The sequence below is a fragment of the Salmo salar genome, chromosome ssa10, assembly GCF_905237065.1.
Source record: "Salmo salar chromosome ssa10, Ssal_v3.1, whole genome shotgun sequence".
NCBI lineage: Eukaryota > Metazoa > Chordata > Actinopteri > Salmoniformes > Salmonidae > Salmo > Salmo salar.
This window is the reverse complement of record NC_059451.1, coordinates 22053854-22071012: the sequence shown is the minus strand read 5'-3', so window position 1 is coordinate 22071012 and position 17159 is coordinate 22053854.

The following is a 17159-nucleotide window of genomic DNA, read 5'->3' as shown; positions in this document are numbered from 1 at the left end:
TGAACCGCTCTCTTGAGGTCATGACACAGCATCTCAATTGGGTTGAGGTCAGGACTCTGACTGGGCCACTCAGAAGGCGTATTTACTTCTGTGTTTTGGGTCATTGTCCTGTTGCATCACCCAACTTCTGTTGAGCTTCAATTGGCAGACAGATAGCCTTACATTCTCCTGCAAAATGTCTTGATAAAACTTGGGAATTAATTTTTCCGTCGATGATAACAAGCTGTCTAGGCCCTGAGGCAGCAAAGCAGCCCCAAATCATGATGTTTCCTCCACCATACTTTACAGTTGGGATGAGGTTTTGATGTTTTTCTCCACACATACTGTTGTGTGTTCCTTCCAAACAACTCAACTGTAGTTTCATCTGTACACAGAATATTTTGCCAGTAGCGCTGGAAAATCCAGGTGCACTTTTGCAAACTTCAGACTTGCAGCAATGTTTTTTTTGGACAGCAGTGGCTTCTTCCATGGTTCCTCCTATGAACACCATTCTTGTTTAGTGTTTTATGTATCGTAGACTCATCAACAGAGATGTTAGCATGTTCAGAGATTTCTGTAAGTCTTTAGCTGACACTCTACGATTCTTCTTAACCTCATTTAGCATTTTGCGCTGTGCTCTTGCAGTCATCTTTCTCTTACGGCCACTCCTAGGGAGAGTAGCAACAGTGCTGAACCTTTTCCATTTATAGACAATTTGTCTTACCGTGGACTGACATCAAGGCTTTTACAGATACTTTTGTAACCCTTTCCAGCTTTATGCAAGTCAACAATTCTTAGGTCTTCTGAGATCTCTTTTGTTCGGAGCATGGTTCACATCAGGCAATGCTTCTTGTGAATAGCAAACTCAAATTTTGTGAGTGTTTTTATAGGGCTAGGCAGCTCTAACCAACATCTCCAATCTCGTCTCATTGATTGGACTCCAGGTTAGCTGACTCCTGACTCCAATTAGCTTTTGGAGAAGTCATTAGCCTAGGGGTTCACATACTTTTGCCAACCTACACAGGGAATGTTTAAATTATGTATTCAATATAGCCCAAAAAAATACTATAATTTGTGTGTTATTAGTTTAAGCTGTGTTTGTCTATTGTGTTTGTCTACTGTGTTTGTCTATTGTTGTGACTTAGATGAAGATCAGATCAAATTGTATGACCAATTTATGCAGAATTCCAGGTAATTCCAAAGGGTTCACATATTTTTTCTTGCCACTGTAGCTTTGTTTTGATATTCACTAGGTTTGCAGCTTTTTGCACTCAACCCTTGCGTAACACGCACCTCAGACATTCTTTATACTTCTTGTCGACTTCGAATGCCATTCTAGGCCAGTAGAAGCGAGCCTTTGCAAGATGGAGAGTTCGGTCAGTACTGAGGTGTCCAGCTTCATTATGGATACCTTCTAGTGCACGTTGCCTTAAGGGTATTACCATTTGGAAGAAAGGTTATCCACGCTGCTCTTAAACTTTTCGAAACATCATGCCTTTTCTGGCAACAAACTTATCTCATTCTCTGAGCATTATCCTGACTTCGGCAGGCTCTTGCATCCTTTGTTTCTCACTATGCTTCTCACCTACTTCAAAACAGCATATTACCACTGAGAGGTGTGGATCTTCCAGCTGAAGCGTATACCAGTCTTCTGCTGTTAAGTCAGGCAAGGAGGGTTAACCTGGCCACTGCTCTAGTTCTTCAAAATCCATCAGGACGGCTTTTTCTCCAGATCCAAGACTCTCTACCATGGCAGTGTCATTGGCATTTACATCTTCTTCATCCATGTGTGTTTGAAAGTAAGAGTAAGTCTTCTTGTTTGATTATTGATTGTCACCATGTGCACCTGTGAAACTATGTTCAGGACAGCCTTATCCACTATGGTACAGTATCTGCATCAGTCAACTCCATCACTCTTAACTTCAGTATCATTATTCTCCTCTCTTCTGCTGAGGACTCATCATCTTCAACTGGACATCCATTATGCGGTTGTCTGGACAACCTGTCAGCATCCGTATTTTGAGACCCTGAACGATACTGGATGTACAGTATCGGTCAAAAGTTTGGACACACCTACTCATTCAAGGGTTTTTCTTTATTTTTACTATTCTACATTGTAGAATAATAGTGAATACATCAAACTATGGAATAACACATATGGAATCATGTAGTAACCAAAAAAAGTGTTGAACAAATCAAAATATATTTTATATTTGAGATTCTTCAATGTAGCCACCCTTCACCTTGATGACAGCTGTGCACACTCTTGGCATTATCTCAACCAGCTTCACCTGGAATGCTTTTCCAATAGTCTTGAAGGAGTTCCCATATATGCTGAGCACTTGTTGGCTGCTTTTCCTTCCCTCTGCGGTCCAACTCATCCCAAACCATCTCAATTAGGTTGAGGTCGGGTGATTGTGGAGGCCAGGTCATCTGATGCAGCACTCCATCGCCCTCCTTCTTGGTCAAATAGCCATGTGTTGGGTCATTGTCCTGTTGAAAACAAATGATAGTCCCACTAAGCGCAAACCAGATGGGATGGCGTATCGCTGAAGAATGCTGTGGTAGCCATGCTGGTTAAGTGTGCTTTTGAATTCTAAATAAATCACTGAGAGTGTCACCAGCAAAGCACCCCACACCATCACACCTCCTCCTCCATGCTTTATGGTGGGAACCACACATGCGGAGATCATCCGTTCACCTACTCTGCGTTTCACAAAGACACGGCGGTTGGAACGAAAAATCTCAAATTTGGACACATCAGACCAAAGGACAGATTTCCACCGGTCTAATGTCTATTGCTCGTGTTTCTTGGCCAAAGCAAGTCTCTTCTTGTTATTGGTGTCCTTTAGTACTGGTTTCTTTGCAGAAATTCGACCATGAAGGCCTGATTCACTCAGTCTCCTCTAAACAGTTGATGTTGAGATGTGTCTGTTTCTTGAACTCTGTGAAGCATTTATTTAGGCTGCAATTTCTGAGGCTGGTAACTCTAATGAACTTATCCTCTGCAGCAGAGGTTACTCTGGGTCTTCCTTTCCTGTGGTGGTCCTCATGAGAGCCAGTTTCATCATACCACTTGATGGTTTTTGCGACTGCGCTTGAAGAAACTTTAAAAGTTCTTGAAATGTTCCGGATTGACTGACCTTCATGTCTTAAAGTAATGATGGACTGTTGTTTCTCTTTGCTTATTTGAGCTGTTCTTGCCATAATATGGACTTAGCCCTATTTTGTAAAAGACCATCTTCTGTATACCACCCCTACCTTGTCACAACAACACTGATTGGCTCAAATGCATTAAGAAGGAAATTAATTCCACAAATGAACTTGTAACAAGGCACACCTGTTAATTGAAATGCATTCCAGGCGACTACCTCTTGAAGCTGGTTGAGAGAATGCCAAGAGTGTGCAAAGCTGTCATCAAGGCAAAGGGTGACTACTTTGAAGAATCTCAAATAGAAAATATATTTTGATTTGTTTACCACTTGTTTTGGTTACTACATGATTCCATATTTGTTATTTCATAGTTTTGATGTCTTCACTATTATTCTACAATGTAGAAAATAGTTAAAAATAAAGAAAAACCCTTGAATGAGTAGGTGTGTCCAAACTATTGACTGGTACTGTATGTTGAACAATGACAGTGCTGCCAGACAGCGATGTCCAGTGGAGTCCAGCTTGGCTAACGTGAGGACATAAGTCAATGGATGTTGTCAGTTATCACTCTAAATTAACAGACATAGAGGTAGTCCCGGAACTTATCAGTGACTGCCCTTTTGAGAGCAAGAAACTCCAGTTTATTGGCCGGGTAGTTCTGTTCACTTCTGCTGAGTCATCTGCTGGCATATGCAACTACCCGCATCTGTCCATCTTGCATCTGATACAGGGCTGCACCAAGGCCTGATGTGTAGGCATCAGTATGAAGCACAAATGGAATCCTCCAATCTGCAAATGCAAGAAAAGGCGCAGAGGTGAGCCTCTCAAAGACAGTCTCAAAGCTCTCTGGCAATGATCATCCCATCATCCTGCGAGTGGTGGGCTCTTCTTGGGCCTCTTCAGTTGCCCTTTTTTCTTCACGGAGGGATCTCCAACTCGAAGATCATTCAGTGGGCTCACAATCCTTGAATAATTCTTAACAAACCTTCTGTAATATGCGAAAAATCAAGGAGTAACCCTCACTTCCTTTGTGATCCTTGCAACAGGCCAGGTCTTGAGTACAGACACTGTCTTCAGAAGGCTCAATTCCCCTCTCAGAATGCCCCAAGTACAACTTCCATTTGGAGAGGGAGAGCTTGAGTCCGTGCTTTGAGACATAAGACAGAACCTTCATTAACCTCTCTTCATGCTCCTCCAGCATCTCAGAAAAGATGATGTCATTAAGGAAAGCAATGACTTCCTCCAGGTTTATCCCTGCCATTCCCTTCTCCATTGTCAACTGGAAAGTAGCAGGGGCCCCCTGCGGCATCATCTTGAACTGCCAATTTCCAAAAGGAGTGGCAAATGCCGTCGTAGGCTTGTCACCCTCCTCTATCTCAAGCTGATAGTAGCCACTTTTCAAGTCCATTTGAACCATTTGGAACCGGCAAGAAGGCTGAAGGTCTCCTCTATTCTTGGCAGAAGATAAGCATCCCGCTCGGTCAAGCAATTCAACTTCGGATAGTCTACTACCATCCTTAAAGTATAATTATTGTTCCTTACAAGCACAATGGGACAAGCATAGGTACTATCAGATTCCTCAGTGATGTCTGCTTCAATTAGCTCATAAAGGTGCTGCTTAAGATCATTCAAATCGGTCTGGGACATAATACGACTGCGCTCCTTGAAAGGCACATCAGTTGACACTGATCCTATTTTTCACTCCAGATATATGGTCTATATCCAAATCATGCTTGGAGAAAGCATGTGGGACCTCTTCGATCAGTCTCTTAATCACACGTTTGCAGAATTCAGGTGCAGCTGGCGAATCTTCAAAATGAAAGTCAGACGACTTAAAAGCTGACTGTTCGACACAGATGGGACTCTCTGGGGACTGGTCAGGACAACTTTGTACAGTTTCTCTTCCATTGATCGGTTTGACCCACTCCACTGCACATACATCTGAATTTGACTCTTTTTGGGGCGAGTGTAATATTATGCTCTGTCCCATTCTTCATCAGAACACTGTAGTTCACAGGCTCTCCCTGGAAGGAGACGAGTTGATGAAACACAAGTAGCCCTCCTGGCAAGCATGGATCTGAAGGCTCCTCTAGCACAGCACACTTGAACTTAACACTGCTGACGAATTCACCTGAGATTTCAACAGTTTCCCCTTTGAGAACAGTGACAGACTTGCTGCTGTTCACTAGTAACTGCCCTATTGGTTCATCCATGACAGAGGCAGTGACTAGATGACAAACAGCTTGCAGTACATGGGCAAAGTATTCTTGAATAGTGAGTTAGTCAAAAGCACTGTCACCTGTAACATCTCTACATGACCTGGCAACAAGCTTCAGCTAATTTGTCCCTACAATTATAGGCACCCGCATGGAGTACTAATGATCAGGACAGACAAGAACTAAGATATTGAAGGTTTTCTCTGTCAAAGCTCTTCAGGTAGTTGAATGGCTATTTCGATATCATCCAAGTATGGCAAACTCTGCCCAGCAGCACCTTCAACACTAATCAATGTATTCAGGATGGTCAGTTCACGGTGACTTAGGTGATATGGGAGGTCTCCTAAACACATGTAACCTGTGATCCACTATCAATAAGACTTTTACATTCTTTCCCATCAACAAACACTTTGGTTTCACATGCCTCTCTGACCAAACCTTCAGGTATTTTGAAAGGTTTGTGTTCCCTCTAAACCTTTCCATCTGCATGTATGTTCTGTGAGTGCAGCATAGGACTTTTCTTTTAAAGCTTCTGTTTGTCCCCCAACAAAAGCCTTCACATGTTTAAAAACTTGGGTTGACGTTACTCTGGAGCTCCTCTGTCGAACTCCTCTGTTTGGATCAGCAACGGTTTCATTTTTGCACTGACCCAAGTGATGGGCATCCTCACCACAGTTGTAGCAGAAGCTGTACACCCTCCTATCTGCAGGGGAGTGTAGTTGTTGGCCCTCGACAGCTGCAACAAGGTTGTTTCTTTCCCTCCCAATTTGTATAGTTAGGTTAGTCTGCTCCATTTTCTTGGATTTCATTTGCATTTCAGCCAGTTTATATTCAAGTTGCTCAAATTTTAGCTTGAGTTGAGATTAATCATCCTCTGCAGTGCTACTGGTTTGTTCAGGCATCATTAAATGAGAGTTGCTGCTCACCTTTGTCTGTGGACATCCAAAGTAACATTTATTTTGTTCCTCTTTCAGTTCACGCTCCCTCTCCGCGGACCGCACCATGAATAGTACTTTCCCACAAGTGATGTCACTGTCATTCTTGGTCTTTTCATCCAATCTCAAATTGGAAATAAATCCCTCAACCCAACAGCTTCTCAAAAACTGTTTGAGCAGGACTGGATCGTTTTCTGTCCTGCTACTCCGCCTCTTTCAATTGCAGAAGTGCATTGAGACGTGTCCAGATAATCTGATGATTTCTCTACTTTTGTTTGAGGGGCTTGTAAGAACTGTATGTACAGCTCCTTACCATCAGCAACTGTTCCAAATGTCACGCCTGCTCCCACTCTCCCTCTCTGGTGCCCGAGGGCGCCAGGCTGCCCTTCATTACGCACACCTGTCACCATCATTACGCACAGCTGCGTAATAATGGACTCACCTGGAATCCATTACTATGTTGATTAACCCCCTTTATCTGTCTGCTCCTCAATTTGTCTCCTGTCCAGAGGCTGTGCCTGTTCTGTTTCATGTCCGTTGTTTATTAAATGTTCACTCCCTGTTCTTGCTTCTCGTCTCCAGAGTTGATCCTCACAGAATGCTGACACCCCTAAAGGAAGCATCAGGTAGTTTTGTTTTTTTGTTTGGGTTGGTGACGTCGGGTCCGAGTGCCATCACCGATGGAACCAGGGGTGCCTCAGCTAGCTTGTCGCGCTTCCACACCTTTGCTGGTTCGTGAGGACTTCTTTTTTCGGTTGGTTTGGCAGGTGCCCACCCCACATCATGCTTCAGCTGGCCCATCAGGCTCCCACGCCTCAGCCGGTTCGTCAGGCTCCCATGCCTCAGCCGGCTCGCCAGGCTCCCACGCCTCTGCCGGCTCGTCGGGCTTCCACGCCTCAGCCAGCTTGTCCAGCGTCCATGCCTCGGCCGGCCCATCAGGCTCGCCCAGGTGGGACGTCGGGTGATGCCCCTAGAGGGCGGGGTACTGTCACGCCTGCTCCCACTCTCCCCCTCTAGCGCTTGAGGGCGCCAGGCTGCTCTTCATTATGCACACCTGTCACCAGCATTACATGCAGCTGCACAACATTGGACTAACCTGGACTCCATTACTTTGTTGATAAAACCCCTCTTTATCTGTCTCCTCCTCAGTTTGTTCCCTGTGTCAGCATTGCTGTTGTTATTTTTCCCCTGTCCAGATGCTGTTCCTGTCCTGTATCATGTCCGTTGTTTATTAAATGTTCACTCCCTGTACTTGCTTCTCGTCTCTAGAGTTGATCCTCAAACCAAAGGCTCTCTCTAATTCTTCAAAATACACTACAGCACAGGACATGCAGGGCTGTGTTCAGGGCAGGAGGCAACAGGTTCTTCTCTTTGCATTATCTGAGAAATTGGATTTTAGATTTGATGCACCTGCACACACCGCACACCATGTGTCACTTCATTGACAGGTTTAGGTGAAACACCAGAGAAGACCTTGAGGTGGGACTGGCTAGATGATGTACAGTTGAAGTCGAAAGTTTACATACACCTTAGCCAAATACATTTAAACTCAGTTTTTCACAATTCCTGACATTTAATCCTAGTAAAAATTGCCTGCCTTAGGTCAGTTAGGATCACCACTTTATTTTAAGAATGTGAAATGTCAGAATAATAGTAGAGAGAATTATTTATTTCAGCTATTATTTCTTTCATCACATTCCCAGTGTGTCAGAAGTTCACATACACTCAATAAGTATTTGGTAGCATTGCCTTTTAAATTGTTTAACTTGGGTCAAATGATTCGGGTAGCCTTCCACAAGCTTCCCACAATAAGTTGGGTGAATTTTGGCCCATTCTTCCTGACAGAGCTGGTGTAACTGAGTCAGGTTTGTAGGCCTCCTTTCTCGCACACGCTTTTTCAGTTCTGCCCAAAACTTTTATATGGGATTGAGGTCAGGGCTTTGTGATGGCCACTCCGATACCTTGACTTTGTTTTCCTTAAGCCATTTTGACACAACTTTGGAAGTATGCTTGAGGTCATTGTCCATTTGGAAGACCCATTTGCGACCAAGCTTTAACTTCCTGACTGATGTCTTGAGATGTTGCTTCAATATATCCACATAATTTTCTTTCCTCCTGATGCCATCTATTTTGTGAAGTGCACCAGTCCCTCCTGCAGCAAAGCACCCCCACAACATGATGCTGCCAACCCCGTGCTTCCCCCGTTGGGATGGTGTTCTTCGGCTTGCAAGCCTCCCCCTTTTTCCTCCAAACATAACGATGGTCATTATGGCCAAACAGTTCTATTGTTGTTTCATCAGACCAGAGGACATTTCTCCAAAAAGTGCAATCTTTGTACCCATGTGCAGTTGCAAACTGTAGTCCGGCTTTTTTATGGCGGTTTTGGAGCAGTGGCTTCTTCCGTGCTGAGCGGCCTTTCAGGTTATGTCGATATAGGACTCATTTTACTGTGGATATAAATACTTTTGTACCTGTTTCCTCCAGCATCTTCACACGGTCCTTTTCTGTTGTACTGGGATTGATTTGCACTTTTCACACCAAAGTACGTTCATCTCTAGGAGACAGAACGCGTCTCCTTCCTGAGCGGTATTGTAACGGCTGTCTTCGTGAAGAGAGGACCAAGGCGCAGCGGGTTGTGTGCTCAACATTATAATTTATTAAATGTGAACACCAAAAAACAATAAACAAAGAAACGACGACAGGAAACAGTTTTGCAGGCTACACCAACGCAATGCAAAAACAACTACCCACAATTAACATACAAAACACATCCCTAATTATAGGACTCTCAATCAAAGGCAACTACAAACACCTGCCTCCAATTGAGAGTCCAACACCCAAATACCTAACATAGAAAATACTAAACTAGAAAGAACATAGAAATACAAAAACATAGAACATAACCCAAAACCCGGAAATAATAAATCAAACACCCTTCTAAACAAATCACCACCCCGAACCACATAAAACAAATACCCTCTGCCACGTCCTGACCAAACTACAATCACAAATAACCCCTATACTGGTCAGGACGTGACAGGTATGACGGTTGCGTGGTCCCATGGTGTTTATACTTGCGTACTATTGTTTGTACAGATGAACGTGGTACCTTCTGACGTTTGGAAATTGCTCCCAAGGATGAACCAGACTTGTGGAGGTCTACAATTTTTTTTCTTTGTATTTTTCAAAGAAGCAAAGAGGCACTGAGTTTGAAGGTAGGCCTTGAAATACTGTCACGCCCTGGCCATAGAGAGGGTTTTATTCTCTATTTTGGTTAGGCCAGGGTGTGACTAGGGTGGGCATTCTATGTCCTTTTTTCTATGTTTTGTATTTCTTTGTATTTCTTTGTTTTGGCCTGGTATGGCTCTCTATATCGTTGTCGCTGATTGGGAGCCATACTCTGGTAGCCTGTTTTCCTTTGGGTTTTGTGGGTGGTTTATTTCTGTTTAGTTTTATTACCTGACAGAACTGTTTAGCTGTTGCACTTTGGTTTTTGATTCAGTGTTTATTTCAATAAATTTCATGATGAGCACTAACCACGCTGCACCTTGGTCTACTCCCTGCAATGGCCGTTACAAATACATCCACAGGTACACCTCCAATTGACTCAAATTATGTCAATTAGCCTATCAGAAGCTTGTAAAGCCATGACATCATTTTCTGGAATTTTCCAAGCTTAAAGGCACAGTCAACTTAGTGTATGTAAACTTCTGACACACTGGAATTGTGATACAGTGAATTATAAGTGAAATAATCTGTCTGTAAACAATTGTTGGAAAAATTACTTGTGTCATGCACATAACCAACTTGCCAAAACTGTAGTTTGTTAACAATACATTTGTGGAGTGGTTGAAAAACAAGTTTCAATGACTCCAACCTAAGTGTATGCATACTTCCGACTTCAACTGTATCCCTCACAACATGCTCAACAGCCATCTTCTAAACATCAGCAGGAATGGAAAGAGGTGGATGTCTGTGATGACCTACCTGGCATATGTGGGAGGATTTACTTTGGTGTGAATGTGTCTTTGGGGAACATCGCAGTTAAGCTGCCTCGTTCTAGGGTGCCTGACACACTTAGCTTCATGATTTCATGTTCCCTCAATGCATTTTCCTCCACCGCGTTTGCTGCAGCAAGACAGTCTAGTTGCACCTGAAAATGTTCAGTGAGATCCTGTACTGTCTTCAAGCAGCTCCTCTGACGACCTGACCCCAGCACCAGCTTCTTGCTGTGAATCACGCGGGGGACCCTGCTCTTCTTCAATAAGACTGACTTTCCATGATCCGTCCTCATGATCCTGCCTTTCATCAAGACGTTTGTGTTTGAGAATTCACACAACTTTCACCTTGGCCCAAATACCTGCCTGTGGGATTTCACCAGATAAATGAAATACCTTTGTACCTGTTAATTGTTGGTTGCTGGTCTCACCTCACCTAATAGGACTGAACAATCAGGTTTGAACTGGTACTGACAGCAATAATCCATTGAAATGGTGAAAGGAATAATGGAAATGAATAATGAATATGTACATGCTCTTGAAATATTGAGAGAATATTTAAGATGTACTCAATTGTACATTTTCATTTCTGAAAAAGGACCCAGCCCTGCGTTGGGAGCCATTTATGTAACTGTAGATTCATGTAAATAATCAAATATAGCTGGGTGCTTATCCAGAAATTAAATGAATATGCAACAGTATTTTCAGAGACAAATGTATTACTGCTAATCTCAAGTAAACGATTAAATACAAGTATTCAGAAATAAAACTATGGCCATAGGCATTTTATTTTGGGGTTTTCTTTTAATCAGATTAATACCAGATTAATCAGTGAACTAGGTCTAGGCCAGACAGAGAGCAAAGTCCCATAGGACTGAGCTCAGGGCAGTCATAGTTGCTGTGTGTCCCTCTGTCCACCACAGTCAGGGAAGAAAAACCTAATACACACACATCTAAGTAAAGGAATAGAATAAGAATGTCTAAATATATGGATGAGCAATGTCAGAGCGACATAGGCTAAGATGCAATGGATAGTGTTGAATACAGCAAATACATATGAGATGAGTAATGCAAGATATGTAAACATTGTTAAAGTGACATTATTAAAGTGACTAGTGTTCCCGTTATTAAAGTTGTCAATGATTTCAAGTCTGTATATAGGCAACAGCCTCTCTGTGCTAGTGATGGCTGTTTAACAGTCTGATGGCCTTGAGATAGAAGCTGTTTTTCAGTCTCTCGGTCCCAGCTTTGATGCACCTGTACTGACCTCGCCTTCTGGGTGATAGCGGGGTGAACAGGCAGTGGCTTGGGTGGTTGTTATCCTTGATGATCTTTTTGGCCTTCCTGTGACAATGGGTGCTGTAGGTGTCCTGGAGGGCAGGTAGTTTGCCCTGGATGAAGCGTTGTGCAGACCGTACCACCCTCTGGAGAGCTCTGCGGTTGTGGGTGGTGCAGTTGCCATAGCAGGCGGTGATACAGCCCGACAGGAGGCTCTCAATTGTGCATCTGTAAAAGTTTGTGAGGGTTTTAGGTGACAAGCCAAATTTCTTCAGCCTCCTGAGGTTGAAGAGGCGCTGTTGCGCCTTCTTCACCACATTGTCGGTGTGGGTGGACCATTTCAGTTTGTCAGTGATGTGTACAGCGAGGAACTTAAACTTTCCACCTTCTCTAATGCTGTCTCGTCGATGTGGATAGGGGGGTGCTCCTTCTGCTGTTTCATGAAGTCCACGATCATCTCCTTTGTTTTGTTGACGTTGAGTGAGAGGTGATTTTCCTGATACCACACTCCGAGAGCCCTCACCTCCTCCCTGTAGGCTGTCTCGTCGTTGTTGGTAATCAAGCCTACTACTGTTGTGTCGTCTGCAAACTTGATGATTGAGTTGGGGGTGTGCATGGCCACGCAGTCATGGGTGAACAGGGAGTACAGGAGGGGGCTGAGTACGCACCCTTGTGGGGCCCCAGTGTTGAGGATCAGCGAAGTGGAGATGTTGTTTCCTACCTTCACCACCTGGGGGGAGGCCGTTAGAAAGTCCAGGGCCCAATTGCACAGGCGGGGTTGAGACCCAGGGCCTCGAGCTTAGTGATGAGCTTGGAGGGTACTATGGTGTTGAATGCTGAGCTATAGTCAATGAACAGCATTCTTACATAGGTATTCCTCTTGTCCAGATGGGATAGGGCAGTGTGCAGTGTGATGGCGATTGCATCGTCTGTGGACCTATTGGGGCGGTAAGCAAATTGAAGTGGGTCTAGGGTGACAGGTAAGGTGGAGGTGATATGACACTTGACTAGTCTTTCAAAGCACTTCATGATGACAGAATTGAGTGCTACAGGGCAATAGTAATTTAGTTCAGTTACCTTTGCAACACCCAGCACAGCTGTCCCGACCTCACTGGTGGGATCAACATTGACTCGATAGTGACTAGAAAAGATGCTAGACGATGCCTAACTGGCCGAGGTGCAAATGTCATTGAGGGGAACTCCTCAAGTAGGACCAACGATGTAGCTACTCCACCTTAAATTGGCTAGGACGGGCTTGTGGTAATGACTACAGTGGAATTAGTGGAATGGTACAAATGGTTTCCATGTGTTTGATGCCATTCCAATCACTCCGTTCCAGCCGTTATAATGAGCCGTCCTCCCCTCAGCAGCCTCCACTGATCTACTCCTCTAGTAGAATGCGCCACTACAGCAGACGGCAGAGGCCGGCTGGCCAGCTGATATGTTGTAGTAATAGTGTCCACAATCCAATGTGAGAGTCTTTACATCGATAGGCTCTGGCCCAGAACTCTCTCACCATAGCAAAGAAATAGCCGATCAAACTGTCGTATTGCCTGTGTCTTTGTAATGGAAGTGTCCATGGCCATGACCGGGCACAGTACACTTGGGGAAAACACCTTGCTTATCCGCGGTTGTGAGAGGGGCGTATGCGGACAAATGTAAGGGCCGGTTCACATGCCTGTCTGATAGGACCTTCAGCAAGTATCAGGGGTTAAGATGGAGGGTGACAGTCCTCTTGTCTGGGCCCATTCGGAAAAAATTCAGTGCTCACTGAAAAAGCATGAAGTTCACTCACCTTCTTAGTGGTGGTAATAGCCAACAGGAATGCCACCTTAATGGTTAGGTGCTTCAAAGGCATCGACTCTAGGGGTTAGAGGGTGGCTTAGCAAGTGCTGACAGCACCCCGTTAAGGTTCCAGCTTGGCACCGAACGGGCCACAGACATTGAACTCCCTTCATAACTTTGGAGAGCAATGGGTAGCCACCAGTGGGTCCCTCTTGGCCGTCATCATGCCGAGATAGAGGCTAGATACATTGTAACGGCCGTCATCAGAATTAGACCAAGGTGCAGCAGAGGATGTGTTCATTATTAGAATTTTAATTAAAAAAAGAGAACACTTTACAAAAACGAAACAAAAACTACCAGAAACAGTCCTGTCAGGAAACACACTGAACAGAAACAATTACCCACAAAACCCAAAGGAAAAACATGCTCCTTATGTGTGACTCCCAATCAGCAACAACGAACTTCAGCTGTGCCTGATTGGGAGCCACACACGGCCCAAAACAAAGAAATACAAAAACATAGAAAAAGGAACATAGAACACCCACCCAATGTAACACCCTGGCCTAACCAAAATAAAGAACAAAAACCCCTCTCTATGGCCAGGGCGTTACATACATTCTCAATGTGGAAGCCGCTTGGCTCGCATCAAGCAGTGATTGCAAAGGACCTTGTGAAGATGATAGAGGAAACCGGTACAAAAGTATCTATATCCACAGTAAAACGAGTCCTATATCGACATAACCTGAAAGGCCGCTCAGCAAGGACGAAGCCACTGCTCCAAAACCGCCATAAAAAAGCCAGACTACGGTTTGCAACTGCACATGAGGACAAAGATTGTACTTTTTGGAGAAATGTCCTCTGGTCTGTGTCCTCTGGTCTGATGGAACAAAAATAGAACTGTTTGGCCATAATGACCATCGTTACGTATGGAGGAAAAAGGGGGAGGCTTGCAAGCCGAAGAACGCCATCCCAACTGTGAAGCACGGGGGTGGCAGCATCATGTTGTGGGGGTGCTTTGCTGCAGGAGGGACTGGTGCACTTCACAAAATTGATGGCATCATGAGAAAAGTAAATTATGTGGATATATTGAAGCAACATCTCAAGACATTTGTCAGGAAGTTAAAGCTTGGTCGCAAATGGGTCTTCCAAATGGACGATGACCCCAAGCACAGTTCCAAAGTTGTGTCAAAATGGCTTAAGGACAACAAAATCAAGGTATTGGAGTGGCCATCACAAAGCCCTGACCTCAATCCTATAGAACATTTGTGGGCAGAACTGAAAAAGCATGTGTGAGCAAGGAGGCCTACAAACCTGACTCGGTTACACCAGCTCTGTCAGGAGGAACGGCCAAAATTCTCCCAATTTATTGTGGGGAGCTTGTGGAAGGCTACCTGAAACGTTTGACCCAAGTTAAACAATTTAAAGCCAATGCTACCAAATACTAATTGAGTGTATGTAAACTTCTGACCCACTGGGAATGTGATGAAAGAAATAAAAATTGAAATAAGTCATTCTCTCCACTATTATTCTGACATTTCTGTCACAGGTGTAGCCAACCCCAAAGCACGGGACCTGTCCAGTCTGTCTCTGCCCTACAAGGGTACGGGGAGCTGGCCTGGGGCTCCAATCTCACACCGCCAAACAGCCCTTGTGCCCCCCCCAAAAAAATTATTGGGGCTGCCTCTCGGGTTCCCTTAACTCCCTTAACTTGTCCTCCCAGAATCTTCGCTCCTCCTGCCAAGTCCATCCATCCACGCTATTCTCCTGTGGCTCCCTCCTCTTCCGCTGCTTGGTCCTTTTGTGGTGGGTAGTTCTGTCACAGGTGTAGCCGTGTTGAATAGACCAAATCGCAGCGGGTATGTGGATACTCATATTCTTTTAATGAAAACACGCAAAGCATCCACAGGGAAAACAATAAACAGTACTCACGCCAACAGGAACAGTTTTGCAGGCTCACAAAACGCAGTGCAAAAACAACTACCCACAACCCCAAAGAAAAACACACACTACTATATAGGACTCCCAATCAAAGGCAACTCAACACACCTGCCTTCAATTGGGAGTCCAATCACCAACACAACACTTAACACACAAAAACCCTGCCACGTCCTGACCAAAACTAATACAATTGCTCCCTCTGCTGGTCAGGACGTGACAATTTCACAATCTTAAAATGAAGTGGTGATCCTAACTAACATAAAACAGGGAATTTTTACTAGGATTAAATGTCAGGAATTGTGAAAAATTGAGTTTAAATATTCTTCAACTGTAGCTAGCCAGCTAATTAACCCTGTTGCCCAAAGCTAAAGTTATAAGCAACCAGCTAGCTTCGTCTGGCTAGTGAGGGTCGACCGGACCAGGTTATGTGTTGTGAAGGTAGCCACAATAAGGATGAGGCACAATAGTGGAATTTGCAGTTTGCTCTCAAAACAAAAGTACCTCTTTGAAAGTGATGCAGAAGGTTACAATTGGTGGAATCATGCCATATTTAGACTAGATAATGTTAGATAATGTTGGAACGTGAAGCAATGAAATGGGGTATTAGTCTGGGTAGCCATTTGGTTAGCTGTTCAGGAGTCTTATGGCTTGGGGGTAGAAGCTATTTAGTAGCCTCTTGGACCTAGACTTGGCGCTCGGTACCGCTTGCTGTGCGGTAGCAGAGAGAACAGTCTATAACTAGGGTTGCTGCAGTCTTTGACAATTTTTAGGGCCTTCCTCTGACACCGCCTGGTATCGAGGTCCTGGATGGGAGGAAGCTTGGCCCCAGTGATGTACTGGACTGTACGCACTACCCTCTGTAATGCCTTGCGGTCTGAGGCCGAGCAGTTGCCATACTAGGTAGTGATACAACTAGTCAGGATCATCTCGATGGTGCAGCTGTAAAACCTTTTGAGGATCTGAGGACCCATGCCAAATCTTTTCAGTCTCCTGAGGGGGAATCGGTTTTGTTGTGCCCTCTTCACGGCTGTCTTGGTGTGCTTGGACCATATTAGTTTGTTGGTGATGTGGACGCCAAGGAACTTGAAGCGCTCAACCTGCTCGACTACAGCCCCGTCGATGAGAATGGGGGCATGCTCGGTCCTCCTTTTCCTGTAGTCCACTATCATCTCCTTGGTCTTGATGACGTTGAGGGAGAGGTTGTTGTCCTTGCACATCACGGTCAGGTCTCTGACCTCCTCCCTATAAGCTGTCTCATCGTTGTCTGTGATCAGGCCTGTTGTGTCATCAGCAAACTTAATTATGGTGTTGGAGTCGTGCCTGGCCGTGCAGTCATGAGTGAACAGGGAGCACAGGAGGGGACTGGACACGCACCACTGAGGGGCCCCCGTGTTGAGGATCAGCGTGGCGGATGTGTTTTTACCTACCCTTACAACCTGGGGGCAGCCCGTCAGGAAGTCCAGGATCCAGTTGCAGAGGGAGGTGTTTAGTCCCAGGGTCCTTAGCTTAGTGATGAGCTTTGAGGGCACTATGATGTTGAACGCTGAGCTGTAGTCAATGAATATCATTCTCACGTAGGTGTTCCGTTTGATGGTTTGTCGGAGGGCATAGCGGAATTTCTTATAAGCTTCCGGGTTAGAATCCTTGAAAGCAGCAGCTCTACTCTTTAGCTCAGTGTGAATGTTGCCTGTAATCCATGGCTTCTGGTTGGGGTATGTACGTACAGTCACTGTGGGGACGACCTCCTCGATGCACTTATTGATAAAGCCAGTGACTGATGTGGTGTACTCCTCAACGCCATCGGAAGAATCCCTGGAACATATTCCAGTCTGTGCTAGCAAAACAGTCCTGTAGTTTAGCATCTGCTTCATCTGACC